At 36.4% G+C, this 24990-nt stretch overlaps 18 non-coding genes across 18 annotated transcripts; all 18 read right to left on the reverse strand.

Annotated features, from left to right (window-relative positions):
• Positions 1-8372: 8372 nt before the first annotated feature.
• Positions 8373-8444, reverse strand: trnae-cuc (transfer RNA glutamic acid (anticodon CUC)). The gene has a single exon. It is a non-coding gene; the product is annotated as a tRNA-Glu (tRNA).
• A 584-nt stretch (positions 8445-9028) lies between these two features.
• On the reverse strand, positions 9029-9100 carry trnae-cuc (transfer RNA glutamic acid (anticodon CUC)). Its single transcript has one exon. It is a non-coding gene; the product is annotated as a tRNA-Glu (tRNA).
• Positions 9101-9759: 659 nt separating this feature from the next.
• trnae-cuc (transfer RNA glutamic acid (anticodon CUC)) lies at positions 9760-9831 on the reverse strand. The gene has a single exon. It is a non-coding gene; the product is annotated as a tRNA-Glu (tRNA).
• A 289-nt stretch (positions 9832-10120) lies between these two features.
• On the reverse strand, positions 10121-10192 carry trnae-cuc (transfer RNA glutamic acid (anticodon CUC)). Its single transcript has one exon. It is a non-coding gene; the product is annotated as a tRNA-Glu (tRNA).
• A 566-nt stretch (positions 10193-10758) lies between these two features.
• Positions 10759-10830, reverse strand: trnae-cuc (transfer RNA glutamic acid (anticodon CUC)). Its single transcript has one exon. It is a non-coding gene; the product is annotated as a tRNA-Glu (tRNA).
• An 824-nt stretch (positions 10831-11654) lies between these two features.
• On the reverse strand, positions 11655-11726 carry trnae-cuc (transfer RNA glutamic acid (anticodon CUC)). Its single transcript has one exon. It is a non-coding gene; the product is annotated as a tRNA-Glu (tRNA).
• Positions 11727-12915: 1189 nt separating this feature from the next.
• On the reverse strand, positions 12916-12987 carry trnae-cuc (transfer RNA glutamic acid (anticodon CUC)). Its single transcript has one exon. It is a non-coding gene; the product is annotated as a tRNA-Glu (tRNA).
• Positions 12988-13579: 592 nt separating this feature from the next.
• trnae-cuc (transfer RNA glutamic acid (anticodon CUC)) lies at positions 13580-13651 on the reverse strand. Its single transcript has one exon. It is a non-coding gene; the product is annotated as a tRNA-Glu (tRNA).
• Positions 13652-14839: 1188 nt separating this feature from the next.
• trnae-cuc (transfer RNA glutamic acid (anticodon CUC)) lies at positions 14840-14911 on the reverse strand. Its single transcript has one exon. It is a non-coding gene; the product is annotated as a tRNA-Glu (tRNA).
• A 1293-nt stretch (positions 14912-16204) lies between these two features.
• On the reverse strand, positions 16205-16276 carry trnae-cuc (transfer RNA glutamic acid (anticodon CUC)). The gene has a single exon. It is a non-coding gene; the product is annotated as a tRNA-Glu (tRNA).
• A 1430-nt stretch (positions 16277-17706) lies between these two features.
• trnae-cuc (transfer RNA glutamic acid (anticodon CUC)) lies at positions 17707-17778 on the reverse strand. The gene has a single exon. It is a non-coding gene; the product is annotated as a tRNA-Glu (tRNA).
• A 1076-nt stretch (positions 17779-18854) lies between these two features.
• On the reverse strand, positions 18855-18926 carry trnae-cuc (transfer RNA glutamic acid (anticodon CUC)). The gene has a single exon. It is a non-coding gene; the product is annotated as a tRNA-Glu (tRNA).
• A 1087-nt stretch (positions 18927-20013) lies between these two features.
• trnae-cuc (transfer RNA glutamic acid (anticodon CUC)) lies at positions 20014-20085 on the reverse strand. Its single transcript has one exon. It is a non-coding gene; the product is annotated as a tRNA-Glu (tRNA).
• A 263-nt stretch (positions 20086-20348) lies between these two features.
• On the reverse strand, positions 20349-20420 carry trnae-cuc (transfer RNA glutamic acid (anticodon CUC)). The gene has a single exon. It is a non-coding gene; the product is annotated as a tRNA-Glu (tRNA).
• Positions 20421-20829: 409 nt separating this feature from the next.
• On the reverse strand, positions 20830-20901 carry trnae-cuc (transfer RNA glutamic acid (anticodon CUC)). The gene has a single exon. It is a non-coding gene; the product is annotated as a tRNA-Glu (tRNA).
• A 768-nt stretch (positions 20902-21669) lies between these two features.
• On the reverse strand, positions 21670-21741 carry trnae-cuc (transfer RNA glutamic acid (anticodon CUC)). The gene has a single exon. It is a non-coding gene; the product is annotated as a tRNA-Glu (tRNA).
• Positions 21742-23034: 1293 nt separating this feature from the next.
• Positions 23035-23106, reverse strand: trnae-cuc (transfer RNA glutamic acid (anticodon CUC)). The gene has a single exon. It is a non-coding gene; the product is annotated as a tRNA-Glu (tRNA).
• Positions 23107-24229: 1123 nt separating this feature from the next.
• trnae-cuc (transfer RNA glutamic acid (anticodon CUC)) lies at positions 24230-24301 on the reverse strand. The gene has a single exon. It is a non-coding gene; the product is annotated as a tRNA-Glu (tRNA).
• Positions 24302-24990: the final 689 nt, after the last annotated feature.

Here is a 24990-nt window from a genome sequence, read left to right on the forward strand (position 1 = left end):
CATTAGGGTGGAATGTGTGTCGCCATGAAAAAGCTCAGTGATGCTTGCTCATTTCAGAGCAGGCAGTGAATGGAAACCTTGCTTCACAGTTGCAGTGTGTCATGGTGGTGATAAGGATGAAGTGATGGAGGGGGACTCCTGAGGGGGTGACTGGTGAGAAAACCGACTGCTGTTACTCGCAGGGTCACCTACACAGGAGCTCACGAGTCGGTTCGAAGACTAACAATCGTTTACCTAAACTCAACCTGATCACTGTGATCGTCGCCGGCAGATTGAAATCGGTCATTATATTGACTTGAAACACTCCAGTCTATTCACGCCTGTCAATTTGTCCAAACTCGGCTTTCAATTTCCCATCGTGGAGAGAGAGTAAGAGAGGGTAACGTCAAACTCCCAAACATGACAGAGCTGGCTCTTTTCTGACGAGAGGAAGCCATTGATTTTTCCTCCATTTCACCATCAATCTGGCGGAGAAGAGGTGGCTGTGGGTGCTCAGACAGCTGATGATGTGATTTGTAACCGTGGACCACCAGTGAGCGGAGAGAATTGCTCTGACTCTCAACATGTGGCACAGTGACTATACCGCCGTCTTCCGCATTCAGTCGCAAGATTAACAGCGGGGGATCTGCTGATGATCTCCATCTGCAGAGGGAGCAATTTCTCTGTCAGCCACACTGCAGCCACGCTAACATTCGTATTCAACAAGACCAAATATGCTGTCAAATGTGGTGAGGCTTGTGTCACTTCACTGTTCAAGAAACAATCAGTCTCATCATCGGTTATCTGTTCAATTCTTTTCTTGATGAATCATTTTGTCTTTAAAATAGGGATGAATGCCCATCACAGGTTCCCAGAGCTGTTTTGTCCCACCAAACTTCCAAAACATAGAACTACTCAATTTACAATGATATATATAAAAAAAGAGAAAAGCAGCAAATCCTTTCATTTTAGATGCTGGAGGTAATGTTTTGCACCCTTGCAGCAGCTCTATGGATGGCAATCGGTCAAACTGAAAAATCTTAAATACTGGATGGATTGCCAGATATTCATGGTCCCCAGATGATGAATCCTAATGATATTTCCTCCTGCTTGCTTTATTTTTGTAGTTTTTAATTAAATGTATTACATTATACCCCTCAGGGTACATTGTAATCAGCTTGGTGAACCTTTGACTTTTCGTCCAGCTCCAAACTAATGATTTTCCCATCAGCCTCAGCTGTACTTTTTGTTTAGAGCTAATAAGCACATTTTTCCATACTAACACGCTAAACTAACATGGTGAACATAAAAAACAATAACAAATGAAGCATGCTGACTTTAGCGTGTAGCTCAAAGCATCGCCGTATTTAGCAGTTATCACTATATCTGACGATTCACATGTTATATGGACTAATTGATTAGTCATCTATTATTTCACAAATAATGTATTATAGATATATATATATATATATATATAGCCCTGACATATATATATATATATATATATATATATATATATATATATATGTCAGGGCTATAGCAGGTCTAAACTAGAGACCATTTTGCGATGCCAACGACACACTTCAAATTTGGCCTGGGGACGTAAAGTGGAGGCGGGCCAATGGCCCCGTCACCCTGTCGCACTGACCACGCCTATCTTCAAACTCCACCAACTCGTCAATTACTCACCCGTAAAGTTTCGTGATTGCATCGTAAATGGTTGCAACACTATCATGGTGAAAAAAATGGGCCCTCAAACGGACCGAAACATTAACGCCTGTCTGACTCACACACAGACTCACAAGGAAAACAATAACAGCGTCGCCGTTGCAGCTGAGTATACATTTAAATTAAATTGCATTAAATTACATCAAATTGACGTTGAAAATTGAGGATCCTTACACAGACACACACTGGGTAAATGAAGAACGGATACATTTCTTTCCCCTTTATCTTACCCTGTGTGCCGATTTAAGGGATCATAGAACAAGAAAAATGTAACTAAATTGAATATTTGACATAAGTAAATGTGACTGAACTAAGTGCTGTAAAGCAGACTGTAAGCACTGCTTTATTACACACACAGAACAATGTACTAATGGATGAGCAGTGAGAACCCACAGTTTTCTGTTTAGTGGATTAATTAGATCACTAATTTATTGGCGCTCTGCTTCTGGTCACTGACAACTAATGCTGGAGGGTAGTTTGACGGGGAGACTGCTATGTGTGTGGAATGAGGTACCCACAGTTACTGGATTCACGTGTGTGTGTGTGTGTGTGTGTGTGTGTGTGTGTGTGTGTGTGTGTGTGTGTGTGCGTGTGTGTGCGTGTGTGTGCACTATTAAGTGTGCAAAGACTTAGCAGGCTCCCTTTTTTTTTACTTTCATACTGTATCTGTTTGTTGGCTGCAGCTGCAGTGGAGTTACGTTTACCCCATTTCTGTGTTGTTGCCTTGGTATAATGTTGTTAAAGTTGTTAAAGTGGCAGGTTGCTTAATGCTTGTTGCGGTGTCAATAGCTTTTGTTTGTCTTTTGTGTGATTGTCTGATTTTTGTCCTCTTTTTTGGTTAATTGTAGGAAGGCTTTACTTAGAAAGGCAGTTGTAAATGTATTAATAATGATCACTTGCATGCAAAGGCTGCAAATGTTTTGGTAAAGAAAATGAATTTATTGTTGTTAATGTTGATGACGAAGCTGTGTTTAGAGACATGGAAAGTAACAATGTTAGTAAAACTCCTGTTGAATAGAAATACCAAAATAGAGCTGTTAAAGATAAAATATTGCAGATAATCAGACACCTGCCAGAGCCTGGAAAAGAAACGATCCAAACACAAAGCCAAGAGATTTTGTGTTTGTATTTATGCATCCGCACCGGCGTCAACCGTAGCTGGAGGCATCATGTTTTGGGGTTGCCTGGCCATCCGTACGAACACAATATCCATGTTATCCATGGAAACATTTTGAGCAAATTTGGCACAAACGTCCACTTGGACTCAAAGTTGAACTGATTAGAACTGTGACCTCACAAAACACATTTTGGGCCAAAACTTGTGATTTCATATGCTAATTATGACAATTTCACACAAAAAAGTGATGACATTTTGGACAGACATGGATATAAACGACAATATGACTGGTTGTCAGGGGCAGATGACAGCAAGGCTATAATTCTGGTTTGAATTTGTTTTGTGTTTGTGTCTCTTAGATGGAGAGGTCCATACTAAGTGCAGCTAACCATGACGGTGGAAGGGAAGCCAGAGTGGATCCATGCCACTAAGTGCGAGATTGATTCACACGGGGAAACAAGGGCACGGAAGGTGCCAAAAAACACTTTTTGGCGTAGGAATGTCCTCATGCAGCCATGCTCCTCCTCCTTGCCATAGGGCGGCGGTGCCCCCATCCTCCAGGGTGACAACATTAAAGGATCAGAGTACACATGCTCAAATATTCACAACACCGACACCTATCCTATTTTTGGACACGCTAAACGGAGTGTAAGAGTGTGGCTCTACACCTCTGAAAGACAAACCAAATTTCACAGTAGGAGGTAAGTTCATTACCGGACTTCAGGAGTGTCAAGAAGCATAAGAAAAAACTTTTGTCATACTGCTAAACTGACTAATTGTGATGGACTATGATAATGGACTAACAGAAATTGCCAGCTATATATCAAAAAGTAAAAAAAACAAATCATAGTATAAAATATGAAAAGTCGCAAAGATGTCATAGTAGAGTATGTGATAATGTAATAAAAAATCTATAGCATGTCGGAAAAAGTCATAGTATAATATGTTGAAAAAAGTAATTAAACATTCATAGTATCGGACGTCAAAAGAAGCCATAATATAGTATGTCTAAAAAAGTCATAGTATAGCATGTTGATTAAAGTCATATTGTGTGTTAAAAAAACCCATACTATATTATGTCAAAAATGTCATAAAAAGTGATAATATAGCAAGTTATACAAACTCATAGTATAGTATGTTGAACAAAATCATAAAACAGTCTAGTCTCTGTAGTTTAAAACATAGTCGATGTTTAAAAAAGGAATAGTAGTGTCGAAGTAAAGTCAATACCAAGTACTGTGTCTAAAAAATAGTTACCAAAGAGCAATGTCGAAGTATGCTGAAAAGAGTCACAGTATATAGTATGTCGAAAAAAGTCAAAAATTCCCTGACCGGTAATCAAACCCGGGCCGCGGCGGTGAGAGTGCCAAAAACTGCTCTACACTCTCTACATCATGTCCAAAAGTGTCATGTTGAAATTTGTCGAAAAAAAAGCACTTTTTTGACATGAATGTGATATGAAGTTAGTTCATGCATGCGATTTTGAAGGGCTTTAATTTTGAAATGCTACATCAAAAAATGAAAAAACAGTCATAGTATAGCATGTCGAAAAATGGAAAAAATAGTCATAGTATAGCATATCGGAAAATGGAAAAAAAAACAGTCATAGTATAGCATATCAAAAAAAGTGAAAAAACAGTCATTGTATAGCATGTTGAAAACAGTGAAAAAACAGTCATAGTATAGCATATCGGAAAAAAACAGTCATAGTATATTATGTCGAAAAAAGTGAAAAAACAGTAACAGTATAGCATGTCGAAAAAAGGAAAAAACCGTCATAGTATAGCATGTCGAAAACAGCCATAGTATAGCATGTCGAAAAATGGAAAAAACAGTAATATTATATCATGTCGAAAAAAGGAAAAAACAGTCATAGTATAGCATGTCGAAAAAAGTCAAAAAACAGTCATAGTATAGCCTGTCGAAAACAGTCATAGTATAGCCTGTCGAAAAAAGTAAAAAGACAGTAATAGTATATTATGTCGAAAACAGTCATAGTATAGCCTGTCGAAAACAGTCATAGTATAGCCTGTCGAAAAAAGTGAAAAACGGTCATAGTACAGCATGTCGAAAAAGGTCAAAAAACGGTTATAGTATAGCATGTCGAAAAAAGTCATAGTATAGCCTGTCAAAAAAAGTCAAAAACAGTCATAGTATAGCATGTCGAAAAAAGTAAAAAAACAGTCATAGTATATTATGTCGAAAACAGTCATAGTATAGCCTGTCAAAAAAAGTCAAAAACAGTCATAGTATAGCATGTCGAAAAAAGTAAAAAAACAGTCATAGTATATTATGTCGAAAACAGTCATAGTATAGCCTGTCGAAAACAGTCATAGTATAGCCTGTCAAAAAAAGTGAAAAACGGTCATAGTACAGCATGTCGAAAAAAGTCAAAAAACGGTCATAGTATAGCATGTCGAAAAAAGTGAAAAACGGTCACAGTATAGCATGTCAAAAAAAGTCAAAAAACAGTCATAGTATAGCATGTCGAAAACAGTCATAGTATAGCCTGTCGAAAACAGTCATAGTATAGCCTGTCGAAAAAAGTGAAAAACGGTCATAGTACAGCATGTCGAAAAAAGTCAAAAAACAGTCATAGTATAGCATGTCGAAAACAGTCATAGTATAGCCTGTCGAAAACAGTCATAGTATAGCCTGTCGAAAAAAGTGAAAACCGGTCATAGTACAGCATGTCGAAAAAAGTCAAAAAAAGTTTATAATATAGCATGTCGAAAAAAGTCAAAAAACAGTCATAGTATAGCATGTCGAAAAAAGTCAAAAAACAGTCATAGTATATTATGTCGAAAACAGTCATAGTATAGCCTGTCGAAAACAGTCATAGTATAGCCTGTCGAAAAAAGTGAAAAGCGGTCATAGTATAGCATGTCGAAAAAAGTGAAAAGCGGTCATAGTATAGCCTGTCGAAAAAAGTGAAAAGCGGTCATAGTATAGCCTGTCGAAAAAAGTGAAAAGCAGTCATAGTATAGCATGTCGAAAAAAGTAAAAAAACAGTCATAGTATATTATGCCAAAAACAATCAGAGTATATTATGTCGAAAACAGTCATAGTATAGCCTGTCGAAAACAGTCATAGTATAGCCTGTCGAAAAAAGTGAAAAACGGTCACAGTATAGCATGTCGAAAAAAGTCAAAAAACAGTCATAGTATAGCATGTCGAAAACAGTCATAGTATAGCCTGTCAAAAAAAGTGAAAAACGGTCATAGTACAGCATGTCGAAAAAAGTCAAAAAACGGTTATAGTATAGCATGTCGAAAAAAGTCAAAAAACAGTCATAGTATATTATGTCGAAAACAGTCATAGTATAGCCTGTCGAAAACAGTCATAGTATAGCCTGTCGAAAAAAGTGAAAAGCGGTCATAGTATAGCATGTCGGAAAAAGTGAAAAGCGGTCATAGTATAGCCTGTCAAAAAAAGTGAAAAGCGGTCATAGTATAGCATGTCAAAAAAAGTAAAAAAACAGTCATAGTATATTATGCCAAAAACAGTCAGAGTATATTATGTCGAAAACAGTCATAGTATAGCCTGTCGAAAAAAGTGAAAAACGGTCACAGTATAGCATGTCGAAAAAAGTCAAAAAACTGTCATAGTATAGCATGTCGAAAAAAGTCAAAAAACAGTCATAGTATATTATGTCGAAAACAGTAATAGTATAGCCTGTCGAAAACAGTCATAGTATAGCCTGTCGAAAAAAGTGAAAAACGGTCATAGTATAGCATGTCGACACTACTACTATTTCACTGTATCTAAAACCCAGTTCCCTGACCAGGAATCGAATCCGGGCCGTGGCGGTGAGAGCGCCGAATCCGAACCACTAGACCACCAGGGAAAGCTCTACACACTGTAAATCATGTCTAAAAATGTAATAGTACAGTATGTCATAAAACAGTCATAGTATAGCCTGTCGAAAAAAGTGAAAAACGGTCATAGCATAGCATGTCAAAAAAAGTCAAAAAACGGTCATAGTATAGCATGCCAAAAACAGTCATAGTATAGCCTGTCGAAAACAGTCATAGTATAGCCTGTCGAAAAAAGTGAAAAACGGTCATAGTATAGCATGTCGAAAAAAGTCAAAAAACGGTCATAGTACAGCATGTCGAAAAAAGTCAAAAAACAGTCATAGTATAGCCTGTCGAAAAAAGTGAAAAACGGTCATAGTATAGCATGTCGAAAAAAGTCAAAAAACAGTCATAGTATATTATGTCGAAAACAGTCATAGCCTGTCGAAAACAGTCATAGTATAGCCTGTCGAAAAAAGTGAAAAACGGTCATAGTATAGCATGTTGAAAAAAGTCAAAAAACAGTCATAGTATATTATGTCGAAAACAGTCATAGTAAAGACTGTCGAAAAAAGTGAAAAACGGTCATAGTATAGCATTTCAAAAAAAGTCAAAAAAGTCAAAAAACAGTCATAGTATATTATGTCGAAAACAGTCATAGTATAGCCTGTCGAAAACAGTCATAGTATAGCCTGTCGAAAAAAGTGAAAAACGGTCATAGTATAGCATGTCGAAAAAAGTCAAAAAACAGTCATAGTATATTATGTCGAAAACAGTCATAGTAAAGACTGTCGAAAAAAGTGAAAAACGGTCATAGTATAGCATTTCAAAAAAAGTCAAAAAACGTCAAAAAACAGTCATAGTATATTATGTCGAAAACAGTCATAGTATAGCCTGTCGAAAACAGTCATAGTATAGCCTGTCGAAAAAAGTGAAAAACGGTCATAGTATAGCATGTCGAAAAAAGTCAAAAAACAGTCATAGTATAGCATGTCGAAAAAAGTCAAAAAACAGTAATAGTATATTATGTCGAAAACAGTCATAGTGTAGACTGTCGAAAACAGTCAAAAAACAGTCATAGTATAGCATGTCGAAAACAGTCATAGTATAGCCTGTCGAAAACAGTCATAGTATAGCCTGTCGAAAAAAGTGAAAAACGGTCATAGTATAGCATTTCAAAAAAAGTCAAAACAGTGAAAAAACAGTCATAGTAAAGCATGTCGAAAAAAGTCAAAAAACAGTCATAGTATATTATGTCGAAAACAGTCATAGTATAGCCTGTCGAAAACAGTCACAGTAAAGACTGTCGAAAAAAGTGAAAAACGGTCATAGTATAGCATTTCAAAAAAAGTCAAAAAAGTCAAAAAACAGTCATAGTATATTATGTTGAAAACAGTCATAGTATAGACTGTTGAAAACAGTCAAAAAACAGTCATAGTATAGCATGTCGAAAAAAGTCAAAAAACAGTCTTAGTATATTATGTCGAAAACAGTCATAGTATAGCCTGTCGAAAACAGTCATAGTATAGCCTGTCGAAAAAAGTGAAAAACGGTCATAGTATAGCATGTCGAAAAAAGTCAAAAAACAGTCATAGTATATTATGTCGAAAACAGTCATGGTATAGCCTGTCGAAAACAGTCATAGTATAGCCTGTCGAAAACAGTCATAGTATAGCCTGTCGAAAAAAGTGAAAAACGGTCATAGTATAGCATGTCGACACTACTACTATTTCACTGTATCTAAAACCCAGTTCCCTGACCGTGAATCGAACCCGGGCCGCGGCGGTGAGAGCGCCAAATCCTAACCACTAGACCACCAGGGAAAGCTCTACACTCTGTAAATCATGTCCAAAAATGTCATAGTACAGTATGTCATAAAACAGTCATAGTATAGCCTGTCGAAAAAAGTGAAAAACGGTCAGAGTACAGCATGTCGAAAAAAGTCAAAATACGGTCACAGTATAGCATGTCGAAAAAAGTCAAAAAACAGTCATAGTATATTATGTCGAAAACAGTCATAGTATAGCTTGTCGAAAACAGTCATAGTATAGCCTGTCGAAAAAAGTGAAAAACGGTCATAGTATAGCATGTCGAAAAAAGTAAAAAAACAGTCATAGTATATTATGTCGAAAACAGTCATAGTATAGACTGTCGAAAACAGTCAAAAAACAGTCATAGTATAGCATGTCGAAAAAAGTCAAAAAACAGTCTTAGTATGTTATGTCGAAAACAGTCATAGTATAGCCTGTCGAAAACAGTCATAGTATAGCCTGTCGAAAAAAGTGAAAAACGGTTATAATATAGCATCTCGAAAAAAGTCAAAAAAACAGTCATAGTATAGCCTGTTGAAAACAGTCGTAGTATAGCATGTCAACACTACTACTATTTCACTGTATCTAAAACCCAGTTCCCTGACCGGGAATCGAACCCAGGCCGCAGCGGTGAGAGCGCCAAATCCTAACCACTAGACCACCAGGGAAAGCTCTACACGCTGTAAATCATGTCCAAAAATGTCATAGTACAGTATGTCATGAAACAGTCATTGTATCGCATGTCGAAAAAAGTAAAAAAACAGTCATAGTATATTATGTCGAAAACAGTCATAGTATAGCCTGTCGGAAACAGTCATAGTATAGCCTGTCGAAAACAGTCATAGTATAGCCTGTCGAAAAAAGTGAAAAACGGTCATAGTATAGCATGTCGAAAAAAGTAAAAAAACAGTCATAGTATATTATGTCGAAAACAGTCATAGTATAGACTGTCGAAAACAGTCAAAAAACAGTCATAGTATAGCATGTCGAAAAAAGTCAAAAAACAGTCTTAGTATGTTATGTCGAAAACAGTAATAGTATAGCCTGTCGAAAACAGTCATAGTATAGCCTGTCGAAAAAAGTGAAAAACGGTCATAGTATAGCATGTCGAAAAAAGTAAAAAAACAGTCATAGTATATTATGTCAAAAACAGTCATAGTATAGCCTGTCGAAAACAGTCATAGTATAGCCTGTCGAAAAAAGTGAAAAACGGTTATAATATAGCATCTCGAAAAAAGTCAAAAAAACAGTCATAGTATAGCCTGTTGAAAACAGTCATAGTATAGCATGTCAACACTACTACTATTTCACTGTATCTAAAACCCAGTTCCCTGACCGGGAATCGAACCCAGGCCGCGGCGGTGAGAGCGCCGAATCCTAACCACTAGACCACCAGGGAAAGCTCTACACACTGTAAATCATGTCCAAAAATGTCATAGTACGGTATGTCATGAAACAGTCATTGTATCGCATGTCGAAAAAAGTAAAAAAACAGTCATAGTATATTATGTTGAAAACAGTCATAGTATAGCCTGTCGAAAAAAGTCAAAAAACAGTCATAGTATATTATGTCGAAAACAGTCATAGCCTGTCGAAAACAGTCATAGTATAGCCTGTCGAAAAAAGTGAAAAACGGTCATAGTATAGCATGTCGACACTACTACTATTTCACTGTATCTAAAACCCAGTTCCCTGACCGGGAATCGAACCCGGGCCGCGGCGGTGAGAGCGCCGAATCCTAACCACTAGACCACCAGGGAAAGCTCTAGACTCTGTAAATCATGTCCAAAAATGTCATAGTACAATATCACATAAAACAGTCATAGTACAGCCTGTCGAAAAAAGTGAAAAACGGTCATAGTACAGCATGTCGAAAAAAGTCAAAAAACGGTCATAGTACAGCATGTCGAAAAAAGTGAAAATCGGTCATAGTATAGCATTTCAAAAAAAGTCAAAAAAGTGAAAAAACAGTCATAGTATAGCCTGTCGAAAACAGTCATAGTATAGCCTGTCGAAAAAAGTGAAAAACGGTCATAGTATAGCCTGTCGAAAACAGTCATAGTATAGCCTGTCGAAAAAAGTGAAAAACGGTCATAGTATAGCATGTCGAAAAAAGTCAAAAAACAGTCATAGTATATTATGTCGAAAACAGTAATAGTATAGCCTGTCGAAAACAGTCATAGTATAGCCTGTCGAAAAAAGTGAAAAACGGTTATAATATAGCATCTCGAAAAAAGTCAAAAAAACAGTCATAGTATAGCCTGTTGAAAACAGTCATAGTATAGCATGTCAACACTACTACTATTTCACTGTATCTAAAATCCAGTTCCCTGACCGGGAATCGAACCCAGGCCGCAGCGGTGAGAGCGCCGAATCCTAACCACTAGACCACCAGGGAAAGCTCTACACACTGTAAATCATGTCCAAAAATGTCATAGTACAGTATGTCATGAAACAGTCATTGTATCGCATGTCGAAAAAAGTAAAAAAACAGTCATAGTATATTATGTCGAAAACAGTCATAGTATAGCCTGTCGGAAACAGTCATAGTATAGCCTGTCGAAAAAAGTGAAAAACGGTCATAGTATATTATGTCGAAAACAGTCATAGTATAGCCTGTCGAAAACAGTCATAGTATAGCCTGTCGAAAAAAGTGAAAAACGGTCATAGTATAGCATGTCGAAAAAAGTAAAAAAACAGTCATAGTATATTATGTCGAAAACAGTCATAGTATAGACTGTCGAAAACAGTCAAAAAACAGTCATAGTATAGCATGTCGAAAAAAGTCAAAAAACAGTCTTAGTATGTTATGTCGAAAACAGTCATAGTATAGCCTGTCGAAAACAGTCATAGTATAGCCTGTCGAAAAAAGTGAAAATCGGTCATAGTATAGCATTTCAAAAAAAGTCAAAAAAGTGAAAAAACAGTCATAGTATAGCCTGTCGAAAACAGTCATAGTATAGCCTGTCGAAAAAAGTGAAAAACGGTCATAGTATAGCATGTCGAAAAAAGTCAAAAAACAGTCATAGTATATTATGTCGAAAACAGTAATAGTATAGCCTGTCGAAAACAGTCATAGTATAGCCTGTCGAAAAAAGTGAAAAACGGTTATAATATAGCATCTCGAAAAAAGTCAAAAAAACAGTCATAGTATAGCCTGTTGAAAACAGTCATAGTATAGCATGTCAACACTACTACTATTTCACTGTATCTAAAACCCAGTTCCCTGACCGGGAATCGAACCCAGGCCGCAGCGGTGAGAGCGCCGAATCCTAACCACTAGACCACCAGGGAAAGCTCTACACACTGTAAATCATGTCCAAAAATGTCATAGTACAGTATGTCATGAAACAGTCATTGTATCGCATGTCGAAAAAAGTAAAAAAACAGTCATAGTATATTATGTCGAAAACAGTCATAGTATAGCCTGTCGGAAACAGTCATAGTATAGCCTGTCGAAAAAAGTGAAAAACGGTCATAGTATATTATGTCGAAAACAGTCATAGTATAGCCTGTCGAAAACAGTCATAGTATAGCCTGTCGAAAAAAGTGAAAAACGGTCATAGTATAGCATGTCGAAAAAAGTAAAAAAACAGTCATAGTATATTATGTCGAAAACAGTCATAGTATAGACTGTCGAAAACAGTCAAAAAACAGTCATAGTATAGCATGTCGAAAAAAGTCAAAAAACAGTCTTAGTATGTTATGTCGAAAACAGTCATAGTATAGCCTGTCGAAAACAGTCATAGTATAGCCTGTCGAAAAAAGTGAAAATCGGTCATAGTATAGCATTTCAAAAAAAGTCAAAAAAGTGAAAAAACAGTCATAGTATAGCCTGTCGAAAACAGTCATAGTATAGCCTGTCGAAAAAAGTGAAAAACGGTCATAGTATAGCCTGTCGAAAACAGTCATAGTATAGCCTGTCGAAAAAAGTGAAAAACGGTCATAGTATAGCATGTCGAAAAAAGTCAAAAAACGGTCATAGTATATTATGTCAAAAACAGTCATAGTATAGCCTGTCGAAAACAGTCATAGTATAGCCTGTCGAAAAAAGTGAAAAACGGTTATAATATAGCATGTCGAAAAAAGTCAAAAAAACAGTCATAGTATAGCCTGTTGAAAACCGTCATAGTATAGCATGTCAACACTACTACTATTTCACTGTATCTAAAACCCAGTTCCCTGACCGGGAATCAAACCCAGGCCGCGGCGGTGAGAGTGCCGAATCCTAACCACTAGACCAACAGGGAAAGCTCTACATACTGTAAATCACGTCCAAAAATGTCATAGTACAGTATGTCATGAAACAGTCATTGTATCGCATGTCGAAAAAAGTAAAAAAACAGTCATAGTATATTATGTCGAAAACAGTCATAGTATAGCCTGTCGGAAACAGTCATAGTATAGCCTGTCGAAAAAAGTGAAAAACGGTCATAGTATAGCATGTCGACACTACTACTATTTCACTGTATCTAAAACCCAGTTCCCTGACCAGGAATCGAACCCGGGCCGCGGCGGTGAGAGCGCCGAATCCTAACCACTAGACCACCAGGGAAAGCTCTACACACTGTAAATCATGTCCAAAAATGTCATAGTACAGTATGTCATAAAACAGTCATAGTATAGCCTGTCGAAAAAAGTGAAAAACGGTCATAGTACAGCATGTCGAAAAAAGTCAAAAAACGGTCACAGTATAGCATGTCGAAAAAAGTCAAAAAACAGTCATAGTATATTATGTCGAAAACAGTCATAGTATAGCCTGTCGAAAACAGTCATAGTATAGCCTGTCGAAAAAAGTGAAAAACGGTCATAGTATAGCATGTCGAAAAAAGTCAAAAAAGTGAAAAAACAGTCATAGTATAGCCTGTCGAAAACAGTCATAGTATAGCCTGTCGAAAAAAGTGAAAAACGGTCATAGTATAGCATGTCGAAAAAAGTCAAAAAACAGTCATAGTATATTATGTCGAAAACAGTAATAGTATAGCCTGTCGAAAACAGTCATAGTATAGCCTGTCGAAAAAAGTGAAAAACGGTTATAATATAGCATCTCGAAAAAAGTCAAAAAAACAGTCATAGTATAGCCTGTTGAAAACAGTCATAGTATAGCATGTCAACACTACTACTATTTCACTGTATCTAAAACCCAGTTCCCTGACCGGGAATCGAACCCAGGCCGCAGCGGTGAGAGCGCCGAATCCTAACCACTAGACCACCAGGGAAAGCTCTACACACTGTAAATCATGTCCAAAAATGTCATAGTACAGTATGTCATGAAACAGTCATTGTATCGCATGTCGAAAAAAGTAAAAAAACAGTCATAGTATATTATGTCGAAAACAGTCATAGTATAGCCTGTCGGAAACAGTCATAGTATAGCCTGTCGAAAAAAGTGAAAAACGGTCATAGTATATTATGTCGAAAACAGTCATAGTATAGCCTGTCGAAAACAGTCATAGTATAGCCTGTCGAAAAAAGTGAAAAACGGTCATAGTATAGCATGTCGAAAAAAGTAAAAAAACAGTCATAGTATATTATGTCGAAAACAGTCATAGTATAGACTGTCGAAAACAGTCAAAAAACAGTCATAGTATAGCATGTCGAAAAAAGTCAAAAAACAGTCTTAGTATGTTATGTCGAAAACAGTCATAGTATAGCCTGTCGAAAACAGTCATAGTATAGCCTGTCGAAAAAAGTGAAAATCGGTCATAGTATAGCATTTCAAAAAAGTCAAAAAAGTGAAAAAACAGTCATAGTATAGCCTGTCGAAAACAGTCATAGTATAGCCTGTCGAAAAAAGTGAAAAACGGTCATAGTATAGCCTGTCGAAAACAGTCATAGTATAGCCTGTCGAAAAAAGTGAAAAACGGTCATAGTATAGCATGTCGAAAAAAGTCAAAAAACAGTCATAGTATATTATGTCAAAAACAGTCATAGTATAGCCTGTCGAAAACAGTCATAGTATAGCCTGTCGAAAAAAGTGAAAAACGGTTATAATATAGCATGTCGAAAAAAGTCAAAAAAACAGTCATAGTATAGCCTGTTGAAAACCGTCATAGTATAGCATGTCAACACTACTACTATTTCACTGTATCTAAAACCGAGTTCCCTGACCGGGAATCAAACCCAGGCCGCGGCGGTGAGAGTGCCGAATCCTAACCACTAGACCAACAGGGAAAGCTCTACATACTGTAAATCACGTCCAAAAATGTCATAGTACAGTATGTCATGAAACAGTCATTGTATCGCATGTCGAAAAAAGTAAAAAAACAGTCATAGTATATTATGTCGAAAACAGTCATAGTATAGCCTGTCGGAAACAGTCATAGTATAGCCTGTCGAAAAAAGTGAAAAACGGTCATAGTATAGCATGTCGACACTACTACTATTTCACTGTATCTAAAACCCAGTTCCCTGACCAGGAATCGAACCCGGGCCGCGGCGGTGAGAGCGCCGAATCCTAACCACTAGACCACCAGGGAAAGCTCTACACACTGTAAATCATGTCCAAAAATGTCATAGTACAGTATGTCATAAAACAGTCATAGTATAGCCTGTCGAAAAAAGTGAAAAACGGTCATAGTACAGCATGTCGAAAAAAGTCAAAAAACGGTCACAGTATAGCATGTCGAAAAAAGTCAAAAAACAGTCATAGTATATTATGTCGAAAACAGTCATAGTATAGCCTGTCGAAAACAGTCATAGTATAGCCTGTCGAAAAAAGTGAAAAACGGTCATAGTATAGCATGTCGAAAAAAGTCAAAAAAAAGTCATAGTATATTATGTCGAAAACAGTCATAGTATAGCCTGTCGAAAACAGTCATAGTATAGCCTGTCGAAAAAAGTGAAAAACGGTCATAGTATAGCATTTCAAAAAAAGTCAAAAAAGTGAAAAAACAGTCATAGTATAGCATGTCGAAAAAAGTCAAAAAACAGTCATAGTATATTATGTCGAAAACAGTCATAGTATAGCCTGTCGAAAACAGTCATAGTATAGCCTGTCGAAAAAAGTGAAAAACGGTCATAGTATAGCATGTCGAAAAAAGTCAAAAAAGTGAAAAAACAGTCATAGTATAGCATGTCGAAAAAAGTCAAAAAACAGTCATAGTATATTATGTCGAAAACAGTCATAGTATAGCCTGTCGAAAAGTCATAGTATAGCCTGTCGAAAAAAATGAAAAACGGTCATAGTATAGCATGTCAAAAAAAGTGAAAAACGGTTATAGTATAGCATGTCGAAAAAAGTCAAAAAACAGTCATAGTATATTATGTCGAAAACAGTCATAGTAAAGCCTGTCGAAAAAAGTGAAAAACGGTCATAGTATAGCATGTTGAAAAAAGTCAAAAAACAGTCATAGTATATTATGTCGAAAACAGTCATAGTATAGCCTGTCGAAAACAGTCATAGTATAGCCTGTCGAAAAAAGTGAAAATCGGTCATAGTATAGCATTTCAAAAAAAGTCAAAAAAGTGAAAAAACAGTCATAGTATAGCCTGTCGAAAACAGTCATAGTATAGCCTGTCGAAAAAAGTGAAAAACGGTCATAGTATAGCCTGTCGAAAACAGTCGAAGTATAGCCTGTCGAAAAAAGTGAAAAACGGTCATAGTATAGCATGTCGAAAAAAGTCAAAAAACAGTCATAGTATATTATGTCGAAAACAGTAATAGTATAGCCTGTCGAAAACAGTCATAGTATAGCCTGTCGAAAAAAGTGAAAAACGGTCATAGTATAGCATGTCGACACTACTACTATTTCACTGTATCTAAAACCCAGTTCCCTGACCGGGAATCGAACCCAGGCCGCGGCGGTGAGAGCGCCGAATCCTAACCACTAGACCACCAGGGAAAGCTCTACACACTGTAAATCATGTCCAAAAATGTCATAGTACAGTATGTCATAAAACAGTCATAGTATAGCCTGTCGAAAAAAGTGAAAAACGGTCATAGTACAGCATGTCGAAAAAAGTCAAAAAACGGTCACAGTATAGCATGTCGAAAAAAGTCAAAAAACAGTCATAGTATATTATGTCAAAAACAATCATAGTTTTGCCTGTCGAAAACAGTCATAGTATAGCCTGTCGAAAAAAGTGAAAAACGGTCATAGTATAGCATGTTGAAAAAAGTCAAAAAAAAGTCATAGTATATTATGTCGAAAACAGTCATAGTATAGCCTGTCGAAAACAGTCATAGTATAGCCTGTCGAAAAAAGTGAAAAACGGTCATAGTATAGCATTTCAAAAAAAGTCAAAAAAGTGAAAAAACAGTCATAGTATAGCATGTCGAAAAAAGTCAAAAAAAAGTCATAGTATATTATGTCGAAAACAGTCATAGTATAGCCTGTCGAAAACAGTCATAGTATAGCCTGTCGAAAAAAGTGAAAAACGTGAAAAAACAGTCATAGTATAGCATGTCGGAAAAAGTCAAAAAACAGTCATAGTATATTATGTCGAAAACAGTCATAGTATAGCCTGTCGAAAAGTCATAGTATAGCCTGTCGAAAAAAATGAAAAACGGTCATAGTATAGCATGTCAAAAAAAGTGAAAAACGGTTATAGTATAGCATGTCGAAAAAAGTCAAAAAACAGTCATAGTATATTATGTCGAAAACAGTCATAGTAAAGCCTGTCGAAAAAAGTGAAAAACGGTCATAGTATAGCATGTCGAAAAAAGTCAAAAAACAGTCATAGTATATTATGTCGAAAACAGTCATAGTATAGCCTGTCGAAAAAAGTGAAAAACGGTTATAATATAGCATGTCGAAAAAAGTCAAAAAAACAGTCATAGTATAGCCTGTTGAAAACCGTCATAGTATAGCATGTCAACACTACTACTATTTCACTGTATCTAAAACCCAGTTCCCTGACCGGGAATCAAACCCAGGCCGCGGCGGTGAGAGTGCCGAATCCTAACCACTAGACCAACAGGGAAAGCTCTACATACTGTAAATCACGTCCAAAAATGTCATAGTACAGTATGTCATGAAACAGTCATTGTATCGCATGTCGAAAAAAGTAAAAAAACAGTCATAGTATATTATGTCGAAAACAGTCATAGTATAGCCTGTCGGAAACAGTCATAGTATAGCCTGTCGAAAAAAGTGAAAAACGGTCATAGTATAGCATGTCGAAAAAAGTCAAAAAACAGTCATAGTATATTATGTCGAAAACAGTCATAGCCTGTCGAAAACAGTCATAGTATAGCCTGTCGAAAAAAGTGAAAAACGGTCATAGTATAGCATGTCGACACTACTACTATTTCACTGTATCTAAAACCCAGTTCCCTGACCAGGAATCGAACCCGGGCCGCGGCGGTGAGAGCGCCGAATCCTAACCACTAGACCACCAGGGAAAGCTCTACACACTGTAAATCATGTCCAAAAATGTCATAGTACAGTATGTCATAAAACAGTCATAGTATAGCCTGTCGAAAAAAGTGAAAAACGGTCATAGTACAGCATGTCGAAAAAAGTCAAAAAACGGTCACAGTATAGCATGTCGAAAAAAGTCAAAAAACAGTCATAGTATATTATGTCGAAAACAGTCATAGTATAGCCTGTCGAAAACAGTCATAGTATAGCCTGTCGAAAAAAGTGAAAAACGGTCATAGTATAGCATGTCGAAAAAAGTCAAAAAAAAGTCATAGTATATTATGTCGAAAACAGTCATAGTATAGCCTGTCGAAAACAGTCATAGTATAGCCTGTCGAAAAAAGTGAAAAACGGTCATAGTATAGCATTTCAAAAAAAGTCAAAAAAGTGAAAAAACAGTCATAGTATAGCATGTCGAAAAAAGTCAAAAAACAGTCATAGTATATTATGTCGAAAACAGTCATAGTATAGCCTGTCGAAAACAGTCATAGTATAGCCTGTCGAAAAAAGTGAAAAACGGTCATAGTATAGCATGTCGAAAAAAGTCAAAAAAGTGAAAAAACAGTCATAGTATAGCATGTCGAAAAAAGTCAAAAAACAGTCATAGTATATTATGTCGAAAACAGTCATAGTATAGCCTGTCGAAAAGTCATAGTATAGCCTGTCGAAAAAAATGAAAAACGGTCATAGTATAGCATGTCAAAAAAAGTGAAAAACGGTCATAGTATAGCATGTTGAAAAAAGTCAAAAAACAGTCATAGTATATTATGTCGAAAACAGTCATAGTATAGCCTGTCGAAAACAGTCATAGTATAGCCTGTCGAAAAAAGTGAAAATCGGTCATAGTATAGCATTTCAAAAAAAGTCAAAAAAGTGAAAAAACAGTCATAGTATAGCCTGTCGAAAACAGTCATAGTATAGCCTGTCGAAAAAAGTGAAAAACGGTCATAGTATAGCCTGTCGAAAACAGTCGAAGTATAGCCTGTCGAAAAAAGTGAAAAACGGTCATAGTATAGCATGTCGACACTACTACTATTTCACTGTATCTAAAACCCAGTTCCCTGACCGGGAATCGAACCCGGGCCGCGGCGGTGAGAGCGCCGAATCCTAACCACTAGACCACCAGGGAAAGCTCTACACACTGTAAATCATGTCCAAAAATGTCATAGTACAGTATGTCATAAAACAGTCATAGTATAGCCTGTCGAAAAAAGTGAAAAACGGTCATAGTACAGCATGTCGAAAAAAGTCAAAAAACGGTCACAGTATAGCATGTCGAAAAAAGTCAAAAAACAGTCATAGTATATTATGTCAAAAACAGTCATAGTTTTGCCTGTCGAAAACAGTCATAGTATAGCCTGTCGAAAAAAGTGAAAAACGGTCATAGTATAGCATGTCGAAAAAAGTCAAAAAAAAGTCATAGTATATTATGTCGAAAACAGTCATAGTATAGCCTGTCGAAAACAGTCATAGTATAGCCTGTCGAAAAAAGTGAAAAACGGTCATAGTATAGCATTTCAAAAAAAGTCAAAAAAGTGAAAAAACAGTCATAGTATAGCATGTCGAAAAAAGTCAAAAAAAAGTCATAGTATATTATGTCGAAAACAGTCATAGTATAGCCTGTCGAAAACAGTCATAGTATAGCCTGTCGAAAAAAGTGAAAAACGTGAAAAAACAGTCATAGTATAGCATGTCGGAAAAAGTCAAAAAACAGTCATAGTATATTATGTCGAAAACAGTCATAGTATAGCCTGTCGAAAAGTCATAGTATAGCCTGTCGAAAAAAATGAAAAACGGTCATAGTATAGCATGTCAAAAAAAGTGAAAAACGGTTATAGTATAGCATGTCGAAAAAGTCAAAAAACAGTCATAGTATATTATGTCGAAAACAGTCATAGTAAAGCCTGTCGAAAAAAGTGAAAAACGGTCATAGTATAGCATGTCGAAAAAAGTCAAAAAACAGTCATAGTATATTATGTCGAAAACAGTCATAGTATAGCCTGTCGAAAACAGTCACAGTATAGCCTGTTGAAAAAAGTGAAAAACGGTCATAGTACAGCATGTCGAAAACAGTCAAAAAACAGTCATAGTATATTATGTCAAAAACAGTCATAGCCTGTCGAAAACAGTCATAGTATAGCCTGTCGAAAAAAGTGAAAAACGGTCATAGTATAGCATGTCGACACTACTACTATTTCACTGTATCTAAAACCCAGTTCCCTGACCAGGAATCGAACCCGGGCCGCGGCCGTGAGAGCGCCGAATCCTAACCACTAGACCACCAGGGAAAGCTCTACACACTGTAAATCATGTCCAAAAATGCCATAGTACAGTATGTCATAAAACAGTCATAGTATAGCCTGTCGAAAAAAGTGAAAAACGGTCATAGTATAGCATGTCGAAAAAAGTCAAAAAACAGTCATAGTATATTATGACGAAAACAGTCATAGCCTGTCGAAAACAGTCATAGTATAGCCTGTCGAAAAAAGTGAAAAACAGTCATAGTATAGCATGTCGACACTACTACTATTTCACTGTATCTAAAACCCAGTTCCCTGACCGGGAATCGAACCCGGGCCGCGGCGGTGAGAGCGCCAAATCCTAACCACTAGACCACCAGGGAAAGCTCTACACACTGTAAATCATGTCCAAAAATGTCATAGTACAGTATGTCATAAAACAGTCATAGTATAGCCTGTCGAAAAAAGTGAAAAACGGTCATAGTACAGCATGTCGAAAAAAGTCAAAAAACGGTCATAGTATAGCATGTTGAAAAAAGTCAAAAAACAGTCATAGTATATTATGTCGAAAACAGTCATAGTATAGCCTGTCGAAAAAAGTGAAAATCGGTCATAGTATAGCATTTCAAAAAAAGTCAAAAAAGTGAAAAAACAGTCATAGTATATTATTTCGAAAACAGTAATAGTATAGCCTGTCGAAAACAGTCATAGTATAGCCTGTCGAAAAAAGTGAAAAACGGTCATAGTATAGCATGTCGACACTACTACTATTTCACTGTATCTAAAACCAAGTTCCCTGACCGGGAATCGAACCCGGGCCACGGCGGTGAGAGCGCCGAATCCTAACCACTAGACCACCAGGGAAAGCTCTACACTCTGTAAATCATGTCCAAAAATGCCATAGTACAGTATGTCATAAAACAGTCATAGTATAGCCTGTCGAAAAAAGTGAAAAACGGTCATAGTATAGCATGTCGAAAAAAGTCAAAAAACAGTCATAGTATATTATGTCGAAAACAGTCATAGCCTGTCGAAAACAGTCATAGTATAGCCTGTCGAAAAAAGTGAAAAACAGTCATAGTATAGCATGTCGACACTACTACTATTTCACTGTATCTAAAACCCAGTTCCCTGACCGGAATCGAAACCGGGCCGCAGCGGTGAGAGCGCCAAATCCTAACCACTAGACCACCAGGGAAAGCTCTACACACTGTAAATCATGTCCAAAAATGTCATAGTACAGTATGTCATAAAACAGTCATAGTATAGCCTGTCGAAAAAAGTGAAAAACGGTCATAGTACAGCATGTCGAAAAAAGTCAAAAAACGGTCATAGTATAGCATGTTGAAAAAAGTCAAAAAACAGTCATAGTATATTATGTCGAAAACAGTCATAGTATAGCCTGTCGAAAACAGTCATAGTATAGCCTGTCGAAAAAAGTGAAAATCGGTCATAGTATAGCATTTCAAAAAAAGTCAAAAAAGTGAAAAAACAGTCATAGTATATTATGTCGAAAACAGTAATAGTATAGCCTGTCGAAAACAGTCATAGTATAGCCTGTCGAAAAAAGTGAAAAACGGTCATAGTATAGCATGTCGACACTACTACTATTTCACTGTATCTAAAACCAAGTTCCCTGACCGGGAATCGAACCCGGGCCGCGGCGGTGAGAGCGCCGAATCCTAACCACTAGACCACCAGGGAAAGCTCTACACTCTGTAAATCATGTCCAAAAATGTCATAGTACAGTATGTCATAAAACAGTCATAGTATAGCCTGTCGAAAAAAGTGAAAAACGGTCATAGTACAGCATGTCGAAAAAAGTCAAAAAACGGTCACAGTATAGCATGTCGAAAAAAGTCAAAAAACAGTCATAGTATATTATGTCGAAAACAGTCATAGTATAGCCTGTCGAAAACAGTCATAGTATAGCCTGTCGAAAAAAGTGAAAAACGGTCATAGTATAGCATGTCGAAAAAAGTCAAAAAAAAGTCATAGTATATTATGTCGAAAACAGTCATAGTATAGCCTGTCGAAAACAGTCATAGTATAGCCTGTCGAAAAAAGTGAAAAACGGTCATAGTATAGCATTTCAAAAAAAGTCAAAAAAGTGAAAAAACAGTCATAGTATAGCATGTCGAAAAAAGTCAAAAAACAGTCATAGTATATTATGTCGAAAACAGTCATAGTATAGCCTGTCGAAAACAGTCATAGTATAGCCTGTCGAAAAAAGTGAAAAACGGTCATAGTATAGCATGTCGAAAAAAGTCAAAAAAGTGAAAAAACAGTCATAGTATAGCATGTCGAAAAAAGTCAAAAAACAGTCATAGTATATTATGTCGAAAACAGTCATAGTATAGCCTGTCGAAAAGTCATAGTATAGCCTGTCTAAAAAAATGAAAAACGGTCATAGTATAGCATGTCAAAAAAAGTGAAAAACGGTTATAGTATAGCATGTCGAAAAAAGTCAAAAAACAGTCATAGTATATTATGTCGAAAACAGTCATAGTAAAGCCTGTCGAAAAAAGTGAAAAACGGTCATAGTATAGCATGTTGAAAAAAGTCAAAAAACAGTCATAGTATATTATGTCGAAAACAGTCATAGTATAGCCTGTCGAAAACAGTCATAGTATAGCCTGTCGAAAAAAGTGAAAATCGGTCATAGTATAGCATTTCAAAAAAAGTCAAAAAAGTGAAAAAACAGTCATAGTATAGCCTGTCGAAAACAGTCATAGTATAGCCTGTCGAAAAAAGTGAAAAACGGTCATAGTATAGCCTGTCGAAAACAGTCGAAGTATAGCCTGTCGAAAAAAGTGAAAAACGGTCATAGTATAGCATGTCGAAAAAAGTCAAAAAACAGTCATAGTATATTATGTCGAAAACAGTAATAGTATAGCCTGTCGAAAACAGTCATAGTATAGCCTGTCGAAAAAAGTGAAAAACGGTCATAGTATAGCATGTCGACACTACTACTATTTCACTGTATCTAAAACCCAGTTCCCTGACCGGGAATCGAACCCGGGCCGCGGCGGTGAGAGCGCCGAATCCTAACCACTAGACCACCAGGGAAAGCTCTACACTCGGTAAATCATGTCCAAAAATGTCATAGTACAGTATGTCATAAAACAGTCATAGTATAGCCTGTCGAAAAAAGTGAAAAACGGTCATAGTACAGCATGTCGAAAAAAGTCAAAAAACGGTCACAGTATAGCATGTCGAAAAAAGTCAAAAAACAGTCATAGTATATTATGTCAAAAACAGTCATAGTTTTGCCTGTCGAAAACAGTCATAGTATAGCCTGTCGAAAAAAGTGAAAAACGGTCATAGTATAGCATGTCGAAAAAAGTCAAAAAAAAGTCATAGTATATTATGTCGAAAACAGTCATAGTATAGCCTGTCGAAAACAGTCATAGTATAGCCTGTCGAAAAAAGTGAAAAACGGTCATAGTATAGCATTTCAAAAAAAGTCAAAAAAGTGAAAAAACAGTCATAGTATAGCATGTCGAAAAAAGTCAAAAAAAAGTCATAGTATATTATGTCGAAAACAGTCATAGTATAGCCTGTCGAAAACAGTCATAGTATAGCCTGTCGAAAAAAGTGAAAAACGGTCATAGTATAGCATGTCGAAAAAAGTCAAAAAAGTGAAAAAACAGTCATAGTATAGCATGTCGGAAAAAGTCAAAAAACAGTCATAGTATATTATGTCGAAAACAGTCATAGTATAGCCTGTCGAAAAGTCATAGTATAGCCTGTCGAAAAAAATGAAAAACGGTCATAGTATAGCATGTCAAAAAAAGTGAAAAACGGTTATAGTATAGCATGTCGAAAAAAGTCAAAAAACAGTCATAGTATATTATGTCGAAAACAGTCATAGTAAAGCCTGTCGAAAAAAGTGAAAAACGGTCATAGTATAGCATGTCGAAAAAAGTCAAAAAACAGTCATAGTATATTATGTCGAAAACAGTCATAGTATAGCCTGTCGAAAACAGTCACAGTATAGCCTGTTGAAAAAAGTGAAAAACGGTCATAGTACAGCATGTCGAAAAAAGTCAAAAAACAGTCATAGTATATTATGTCAAAAACAGTCATAGCCTGTCGAAAACAGTCATAGTATAGCCTGTCGAAAAAAGTGAAAAACGGTCATAATATAGCATGTTGACACTACTACTATTTCACTGTATCTAAAACCCAGTTCCCTGACCGGGAATCGAACCCGGGCAGCGGCAGTGAGAGCGCCGAATCCTAACCACTAGACCACCAGGGAAAGCTCTACACACTGTAAATAATGTCCAAAAATGTCATAGTACAGTATGTCATAAAACAGTCATAGTATAGCCTGTCGAAAAAAGTGAAAAACGGTCATAGTACAGCATGTCGAAAAAAGTCAAAAAACGGTCATAGTATAGCATGTTGAAAAAAGTCAAAAAACAGTCATAGTATATTATGTCGAAAACAGTCATAGTATAGCCTGTCGAAAACAGTCATAGTATAGCCTGTCGAAAAAAGTGAAAATCGGTCATAGTATAGCATTTCAAAAAAAGTCAAAAAAGTGAAAAAACAGTCATAGTATAGCCTGTCGAAAACAGTCATAGTATAGCCTGTCGAAAAAAGTGAAAAACGGTCATAGTATAGCCTGTCGAAAACAGTCATAGTATAGCCTGTCGAAAAAAGTGAAAAACGGTCATAGTATAGCATGTCGAAAAAAGTCAAAAAACAGTCATAGTATATTATGTCGAAAACAGTAATAGTATAGCCTGTCGAAAACAGTCATAGTATAGCCTGTCGAAAAAAGTGAAAAACGGTCATAGTATAGCATGTCGAAAAAAGTCAAAAAACAGTCATAGTATATTATGTCGAAAACAGTCATAATATAGCCTGTCGAAAACAGTCATAGCCTGTCGAAAACAGTCATAGTATAGCCTGTCGAAAAAAGTGAAAAACGGTCATAGTATA

This window comes from Cebidichthys violaceus, unplaced genomic scaffold, assembly GCF_023349555.1.
Source record: "Cebidichthys violaceus isolate CVI_PGR_0920_01 unplaced genomic scaffold, fCebVio1.0.p SCAF_251, whole genome shotgun sequence".
NCBI lineage: Eukaryota > Metazoa > Chordata > Actinopteri > Perciformes > Stichaeidae > Cebidichthys > Cebidichthys violaceus.